Genomic DNA, 8786 nt, shown 5'->3' with positions numbered 1-8786 from the left:
TTCATAAAAACCTGGAAAGACTTAAATGAACTAATGCTGAATGAAGTGAGCAGAACTGGGAGAACATTGTACACAGTAACAGCAAAATTGTGTGATGACTAACTTTGATAGACTTAACTCTCTCTAATCAATAGTGATTTAGAGCATTTTTTCATATGACTATAAATAGCTTTAATTTATTAATCTGAAAACTGCCTGTTCATGTCCTTTGACCATTGATCAGTTGGGGAATGGTCTGGTCAAACTGGTCTTCTGTTTCTCACACCTGACATTCAAGAATTTCATTCTTGAACATCTACAATCCTTCCTGAAGCATTTTCACTTGTAGGATCCTTCCTGATATCTGAAAATAAAGGGTACATAGCAGATTTGGCATATTTCCTTCAAAAGTACAGAGCCTAACACCTTGTTCCCTCAATCAAAGAGTTCCAGCACACCCGAAGGAGAAGTTCAATGGAAGCCCATTCTCCCAAACACCAAAGTTCCAAATTGCACGTAGTTGGAAGTTGAGAAAGTAAGTCAAGAGTATTTGCCACATATACACTTATATGTGTATAAGTTATCTTCACTTGCAGACTCTAGGCTACTTAAGGACAGGGTCTCTTTTTTTTTTTTTTTGTCTGTATTCCCAGGGCCTGGCACAGCTTCTGGAAAATGCTAGATGCTTAATAAATATTGATTGTTTGGTTTTGGCTTTTTATATCCAATGCCAAGCTTAGTGCCTTGCATATAGTTACTGCTTAAGAAAATTTATTGTCAAATGAATGACAAGATGCATACAAAAGCATGGCACAGTCTTGCAAGAATGATGTCAGGAGTACGAAAGTTTAGATAGGGATGAGGAACCTGTGCCCTTGAGGCCCCATGTGGCCCTCTAGGTCCTCAAGTGCAGCCCTTTGACTGAATCCAAACTTCACAGAACAAATCCCCTTAATAAAAGGATTTGTTCTGTAAAACTTGGACTCAGTCCAAAGGCTGCACCTGAGGACCTAGAAGGTCACATGGGGCCTCAAGGCCACAGCGTCCCCACTCCTGAGCTAGACTAAAGAAGGGCAAATCTTTCATTTTAAAAAGGGGATAGGTACAGGGGAGTTGGCAAACTATAAGTCAGTAAGCTTCACTTTGGTTCCAAAATTCTCAAAAGTTTCATATAACATTTTAGTTTGGTTTAGTTTGATTTGTATATACCTGAAAAAGCAAGAAGGGACAGCTAGGTGGCATAGCAGATAGAACACTGGGCTTGGAATCAAGAAGACTCCTCTTTATGAGTTAAATCTGGCCCCACCTCAGACACTTCCTAGTTCTGTGACCCTGGGCAAGTCACTTAACCCTGTTTGCATCAGAATCCTCATCTGCAAAATGAGCTGGAGAAGGAAATGCAAATCACTTCAGCATCTTTGCCAAGAAAACTCCAAATGGGGTCCTGAAGAGTTGGGCCCAACTAAAAAATGACTGAACTGTGCTAGGTTCTGGAGACACAAAGACAAGCCGGACTTTGTACAAAATGGGCCCTGCTCTCCAGGAGTTGATACATAATTAAGGGAAATAACAGGTACACATATAAGAATATACTAAATAAGGACCAAGTAAGGGGACTGAGTTTTGGAAGAAGCTAGGGATTCTGAGAGACAGAAGTAAAGCTGTCCTCCAGGAATGGAGTACACTTGCAGACAGAGAGCTTGTGCAAAGGCACAGAGATGAGAAACATAAACAGAGCGTCCTCTCTGAGGAGCACCAGGAAGGCCGGTTTGGCTGGACCAAAGAATGTATGAGAGTAGTAACGTATAATAAGCCTGGAAAAATAGGTTAAAAGCCAAGGTTGTGAAGGGCTTTAAAAGCCAAACAGAAAACTTTGTATTTGATCCTAAAGTATAATATAATATAAAAATAACATGCAATAGAAAATAAGGTAAAGTCCTACACTTGTGATTTTTAAAAAATTATTTCACAAGTATAAAATGAGGGAGGTAGGGCTAGACCACAGTTCATATGCTTCTCCGTTGCCCTTGGGGTCACATGGAATTTTTATTCTTCAGAGTCTGTGCTGTTCTATGGTTCCTAGTCATATAGCATCAGCAGGAAAATGTTGGTGTTTAAAAGATAGGTTTCTGTTCATGGAATGGAATGGAAAAGCATTTATTAAGGACTTATTATGTACCAAACACTTCGCTAACCACTGGGAATGAAAAGAGAAATGAGATGATCTTTGCTTCAAAGAGCTCATATTCCAACCGGGGGAGATAGCAACTATAAGACAATTCAACAGTAGGGCGATGGAAAGACCTGGTGGTTCTTACTGCACAATGTGGCAACGGGGAGATCCTAGTGGGATCTGGCTGATTAAGTTTCAGGCTGTGGCCACTGGAGAAGGGCCCAAAGATGGTATAAAAGATACTCAATCATGTCCTCTGACTGGATTTGTTGTTGCTCAGTTGTTTTTAGCCCTGACTCTTCATGACCCCATTTGGGGTTTGCTCGGCAGAGATGCTAGAAGGGTTTGCCATGTCCTTCTCTAGCTCATTTTACAAATGAAAAGAATGAGGCAAACAGAGTTAAATGACTTGCCCAGGGTCACACAGCTAAGTGTCTGAGGCTAGATTTGAATTCAAAAAGGTGAGTCTTCCTAACACCTGGCCTGAAGCTCTATCCACTCCACCCACTTGCTTTCCCATGCACAAACAACAGAGATCAAATTATACAGGATGAAATGGTATGGAGGGTAAGGAGGATACCCAATGGTGTTCTCTGGTGGGATTTAGGATCACTGAAAGTAATACCATGCAATTTTCTAGATGCAATCTAGTCCACTCTCTGTCATCCATAACTTATAGTATTGGAAAGATTCCAGAGGCAGTGAAAGGTTATATAAATTGGCCACAGTCACACAACCAGATAGGTCAGAAGTGTGACTTGAACCCAAGTTTTCTTGACTGCAATTTCAACATAGCTATCCACTGCACTACTCTATCCCTCTTGTATTATTACTTTACTTCCCTTCATGAAACCATTTGCCAACTTTTAATGGAATCCAGTGGTTTAAAAACTGTCATGCTAGTTTAAACAGTGAGCCATTGTCTCTCTACACACAATCTTTTCCTAAGTCCTGATAATTTTCATCCTCTGGCACAGCTCATAATGTACCAACTAATAAGTTAAAAGAGATGCAGTCTCAAAGAGGTGTTTGAATTTTAGTAAAGATCTGTGCTTGGAAAGGATAACGCTCTATCATCAGAATTTCAAGCACAAGTCAGTAAATAGGGGACATAATCTGAGGGCCTCAGAGCTGTCTTGGCACTTCATGAGTCCCAAGTTCATGGACATTCCCCCCTTACCTGGACTATTGCAGTAAGATCCTTTTCTGGTTTCCCTGTCTCTAGCCTCTCCCCACATCTCCACACTGCTGAAAAGTGATTTTTGCAAAAACACATATCTGATCACGTCATACATTCCTTTCCTACCCTGACACTTGCTCAATAAGCTCCAGTGGCTCCTTATTGCCTCTAGAATAAAATTAAAAACTCCTCTGCTTGACATTTAAAGCTCTTCCACACCCTGTCCTCCCAATACTTGAGACAGAAGCTCTGGGGGCTCTTGTCATCCATTGAAAAGTTTGTGCTTTCTCTACTCCTCTCTCTTGAACTAGGCGTCTCTCAGGATCTGAAGTCTCTCTGCACTTACTCATCCTGGTCCAAACATCACTCAGCCAGCAAGGAATCACATCTCCCATCTGGGTACCAGCACTCAGTTTCATAGGACTGTCCCTCAGGAAACTGCCTTGCTAGGGAAAAGAGGCCTGTTATTATTATCCCCTCAAAAAAAAGGTATTTCCACATAGAAAGTCAAACACAAAAAGAATATGGTATTGGACACCATGGATCTCCATTTGAAACCACCTGCTTTTAAAAAAGTATATAATAAATTCAACTTTCTGCTTTCAAAACTCTCCTGCTTTCCTATGCTTCCTTCTGATCTACATTCTGTACTTTTCTGTGTGTTTTATATATATATATATATGTATATATATATATACATATATATACATATATATATATTTATATATATATGTATATATATATACATATATATATATACATATATATATATATATTTCAATGTCCCTCCTCTTTTTTCTTTTCTTCTTTTATCACTATCACTTCTCCCTTTTTCTCTACATCTTCCCCACCCCACTTAAAAACATAAAGAAAAAAAATCCTTGTAACACACAAGCACAATCAAACAAAATAAACACATGCAATAGCCATGCCCCCAAATGTATGTTTCTTTCTGCACCTTCAGCCCATCATCTTTCTGTCAAGAGACATGCAACATACTTCACAATTAGTCCTCTAGATGCATGGTTGGTCATTGTTTTGATCAGAGTTCTTAAGTCTTTCAAAATTTTAGAGTTTCTTGTTTGGTTTTTTTTTTCCGTGTTATTGTATAAATTGTTCTCCTAGTTCTGCTTTCTTTGCTACGCATCAGTTCCTATTCAGAAGACTCTCTGAAATCATCTCTTTCATCATTTATTACAGTGCAATAATATTCCATCACATTTATATACCACAATTTGTTCAGCCATTCCCCAATTGATGGGCAGCACCTTAGATTCTAGGTTTTTTCTTTTCTTTTCTCTTTCCCTTTCTTTTTTTTTCTCTTGTAATCTCCCCCCACCTTCAGGATCAGGAAATTTACTTTGCTTGTGACTGTTCCCTTCCCAGCATTTTCCTTCTTTTTAACCTCTCCTCTCCCTATCTCTTTCTGTTTACCTATTGACTTTTATGTATTTTTGCTCTTTTTGTATGTGTGTGAATATGTGTATGTATGTAAATGTATGTGTTCAACATTCCTTGTCTGTTTCAGATAACGTTGAGGTTCATCTGATGCCTACTTCCCCCACTCTTCCCTCCATGTTTGTGTACTTCTTTTCTGACACATAGCAATGATAAGAAATATCAAGTTCTATCTCATTCTTCTTTTCTACACTAGTGTAGAAAAAGTATAGTTCTTTCATCTGTTCTTTTCTTTCTCCTATTAAAACTCTCGAAACAGAAACAATTTACCCTCCAGACCCTCTGATTTTTCTTATTTAACTCCTTTAATACCCTTTCAATACATGAATGCTCCAAAGGAACACTTGTGTCTTCTCTCCATATTAGAATGTTAGACCTTCATCATCAGACAGCTCCTTACAATCAATTGCTCAGATAAATTTATCTTTCCCTCTTGTCTCTTGTGTTTGTGTTTCAAAGTTACAATTCAGCTCTGTCCTTTTCAACATGAATTCTTCAAAGTATTCTGTTTGAGTAAAAGATCCATTCCTCTTCCCGTACTCCCTCCCCCATAAGACTATACTCAGCTTTGCAGGGTAAGTTATGCACGGTCATAAGTATATATCTTTGGCCATTTGTAACAATATATTCTCTTTTATAGCAGAAGCTGCCAGGCCTTGTGTGATCTTGACTTTGGTTTCTTGTTATTTGAACTACCACTTTTTCAATGCTTGCAGATTTTTTTCTTTGATGTGGGAACTATCAATTTTGGCGATGACATTTCAGGGCTTTTCCTTTTGTAGTCCTTTCAGGGGGTGGATTCTTTATATTTATACCTTGTTCTCTGGTTCTAATAGATCTGGGTAGTTTTAATTTATGATTTCCTGAAACATAGTCTCCAGGTGTTTTAATCTTTTTTTTTCCCCCACAGAGTTCAGTGATACTTAGATTATCTCGCTTTCATTTGTTCTTGTGGTCATCTGTTTTTGTGGGGTTGTGTGTGTGTGTGTGTGTGTGTGTGTGTTTACAGCTGATACCTTAAATTTTCTTCAATTTTTTTTCAAACTTTTCATTTTGTTCTAATCTTTCTCATTATCTCATGAGGTCATTGATTTTTGTTTGGTCTAATTTTCTAATTTTCAGGAAGTTCATTATTAGATAAGGTTTATCACATTTCGTTCTCCACTATATATTCTCTTTCCAATCCTTGCCTTCAGAATTTTTGTTTAATGTTCTTTATCTCTTACTTAATTTCTGCTAGGTATTTATATAGTCTTTATTGAAAATCCAGTTTTTCTTTTGAGCCTCTGCTTGTAGTTGTTATAGAGTTATTCTTTCCTTCCAGATTGGATTTTTGGGGTATGTTTGAATCTATTATGATCCTTTAAAGTGGTCTATATCTTCTACTTGCTCATCTCTCTGGCTTTAGTTCCTAAAATGGGGCTTTGTGCCAGGTCCACATTCCTGCTGTCCTTTTGGGTGGGGTGGTCAGTTCTGGTTGATCTCAAAGTGGTTCACACTGGTTACTGCATTGATCTTCACCTCCCAGGAGTAGACCCTCTGGATCTTTGAGGTGCAGAGCACTGGATCTTCAGGGCCATCTATGGTGTCTCTGGACAGAATGCTAGGGACCTAGGCCTCAAGTGTCCTAGTCTGAGATCTGTGGTGACCAGACTGCTTCTAAGGTCCCCATTATGAGTTTCTAAACACTGTAGGTCTTTCTCAGGGTTTTCCCTCTACTTTTGCTATTTCCAGATACAGAGCCATACAAACCCCTCTTTCTGATCATGCTGGGAAGCTGCCACCTGGCTTGCCTGCATCGGCACTGACTCTGAAGGTAGTCCCCTTCCCTAAGTCGGCTTCTGGCTGACTTTTAGTGCAGACCTGGGGAAGAAGAAGGCATGTACTCTAATTTCTCATCGGATTACTTGATTATTATTTAGTGTAGCGTGACTTTTGGGGTTTTGCTGGAATATTTTTGGGTAAGCTACACTGCCTGCTTCCATCCAGGTGAGAAGTCCCCCTACGAAGGCTTCCTTGAGCCACCCAGCTGCCAGGGCAATCTCTCCCCAAACCACCTCCTATTTACTTGCATGTGTCTTAAAATATTTTTTCATATTATATTCCCCATCAAAATGTAAACTCCTTGAGATCAGAAACTGTTTCATTTTTTGTCTTTGTCATCAGTGCTTAGCAGAGTGACTGGCACATGGTACATACTTAATAAATGCTTGTTGATTGATGGATCAATCATAGGACCATAGATTTAGAGCTGAAAGGGACCATAGAGGCCAAGGAAGCGAGTAAAGGACTTCTATCCAACCAGGAGCTGTGAGTCACCTTCTTACTACATGTATTCTCTAAGTCTGAGTCCACTATACCCTGGATTCTGTCTATACTTGTGCAAAAATGTGTCTCAGGACTCTACAAGGCAGGGAGGCGATTGCTCATTGATTCAACTGAAAATAGGATAAAGTAGGCTGGGTACCCATCCTTTCACAGCTACACATTCCACCTATGCAGGGAAGGCCTTGATATCACTGGTCTGCTGAAGTATTCAATATTCAGAAACTATCATTTATAATAGAGCAGAGACTTTCATATGTATGCAATTTCCATATTGTCATTCCAAGTTCTTTTGAGTATTAATGTCTTTATATCTGGGGAGAAAAAGACATGAAACAATTATATCACCACATAGTCGGCATGTAATAACAAAGACACTTTAATTTGAGCTTTCCTCTTTTATAAATGCTATAATCTGCCTCATTCCTCTAAAAGCAAATTGATACTAATAAGAGACTATGGTTTCCTTTTCAAGTAGTTGTGGGTGTCTTATTGCCAATTTCAAAATTGCTAAGTTGCATATTATAGCGAGAAAAAGGGCTATAGGTATGGAGTGAGGTCATGGGCATGGACCTAGGCCCAGAGGATATGGCAGGCAATTTTAGGTTAAATTAAGAGAAGCATAGTGTCCAGAACTAGGAAGATGATTGTCCCTCTCTATTCTATTCCAGTCAGAACACATCTTGAGTATTATGTTCAGTTCTGAGTGCTACATTTTATTAAGGAAATTGATACGATAAAGAGAATCCAGAGGATGGCTAAAAGAATGCTAAAGGGACTCAAGATCATGCCATGTGGGGATCTGCTAAAGGAATTGGGATGTTTAGCCTGGAAAGAACACTTCTTCAGGGACATGATAGCTTTCTACATTTGAACACTTCACTATGGGTGAAGGATGAAATTTTTTTCTTCTTGGTCCCAGAGGGACTGGGATTTAGAAGCAATGGAATGAAGCTTCAGAGGAATGAATTTAGACTTGATGTATCAAAAAAACTCTCTAGCAATTAGAGTTAGCCAAAAGTGGAATGGACTGCCTTAGATAGTAGTGGATTTCCTCTCATTGGATGTTTCAAGAACAGGCTGCATGATAATTTGTCCAATATGTTATAGAAGAAATTTTTCTTTAGGAATGGTATGGAGTAGATAGCCTCAGAGGTCCTTTCCCATTCTAAGATTCTGGGATAGTGGAGGTTTCCTCTTCAGAATTCCTGTACCCCAACTGGACTGTCATTGTCTTTTGTGAAATATTGGACTGGTATTTACCTTATTTTCAAAATGGTCAAGATACCAAGAACAGAACATTTCACTCGTGCTGGCAACCCAAACTTCTAATTTTACTAGTCTTCTCTCTGATGCCAGATCCTTAACTTTCAACATTAATCATGACTTTGTTTTTTCCTTTCTTCTTTTTCTCACCTTCATCCTCATCTCTTTCTGCCTCCCACCCCTTTCTCTAATAAAGAAAAAGAATCATACCCAATAAGGAAATAATAGGGAAAGAATCACATCCAAACTTGTCTCAGAACACCATGGAAATTGTATAAACTTAATGAATTTAATTCCACATAGTAGACATGGCCAGGCAGGTGCACAGAGGAATAAGTAAGTTCCTTTCTACTGTACTACCTCTTAAACTAGGTAGGAATTCTCCAGACAAAGTATGGACTCTCC

At 38.9% G+C, this 8786-nt stretch overlaps 1 long non-coding RNA gene across 1 annotated transcript in view; it reads right to left on the bottom strand.

The window, feature by feature from the left end:
- Positions 1–5076: 5076 nt before the first annotated feature.
- The window catches only part of LOC110200820 (uncharacterized), an 81053-nt gene continuing 77343 nt past the window's right edge, over positions 5077–8786 (bottom strand). The window contains exon 3 of the long non-coding RNA XR_002322313.2: positions 5077–7429. This is a non-coding gene — a long non-coding RNA (uncharacterized LOC110200820). The remainder of the gene's footprint in view (positions 7430–8786) is intronic.

Source organism: Phascolarctos cinereus, unplaced genomic scaffold, assembly GCF_003287225.1.
Source record: "Phascolarctos cinereus isolate Bilbo 61053 unplaced genomic scaffold, phaCin_HiC Scaffold_4;HRSCAF=312, whole genome shotgun sequence".
Taxonomy (NCBI): Eukaryota; Metazoa; Chordata; class Mammalia; order Diprotodontia; family Phascolarctidae; genus Phascolarctos; species Phascolarctos cinereus.
This window is presented reverse-complemented; position numbering and strand designations above follow the sequence as displayed.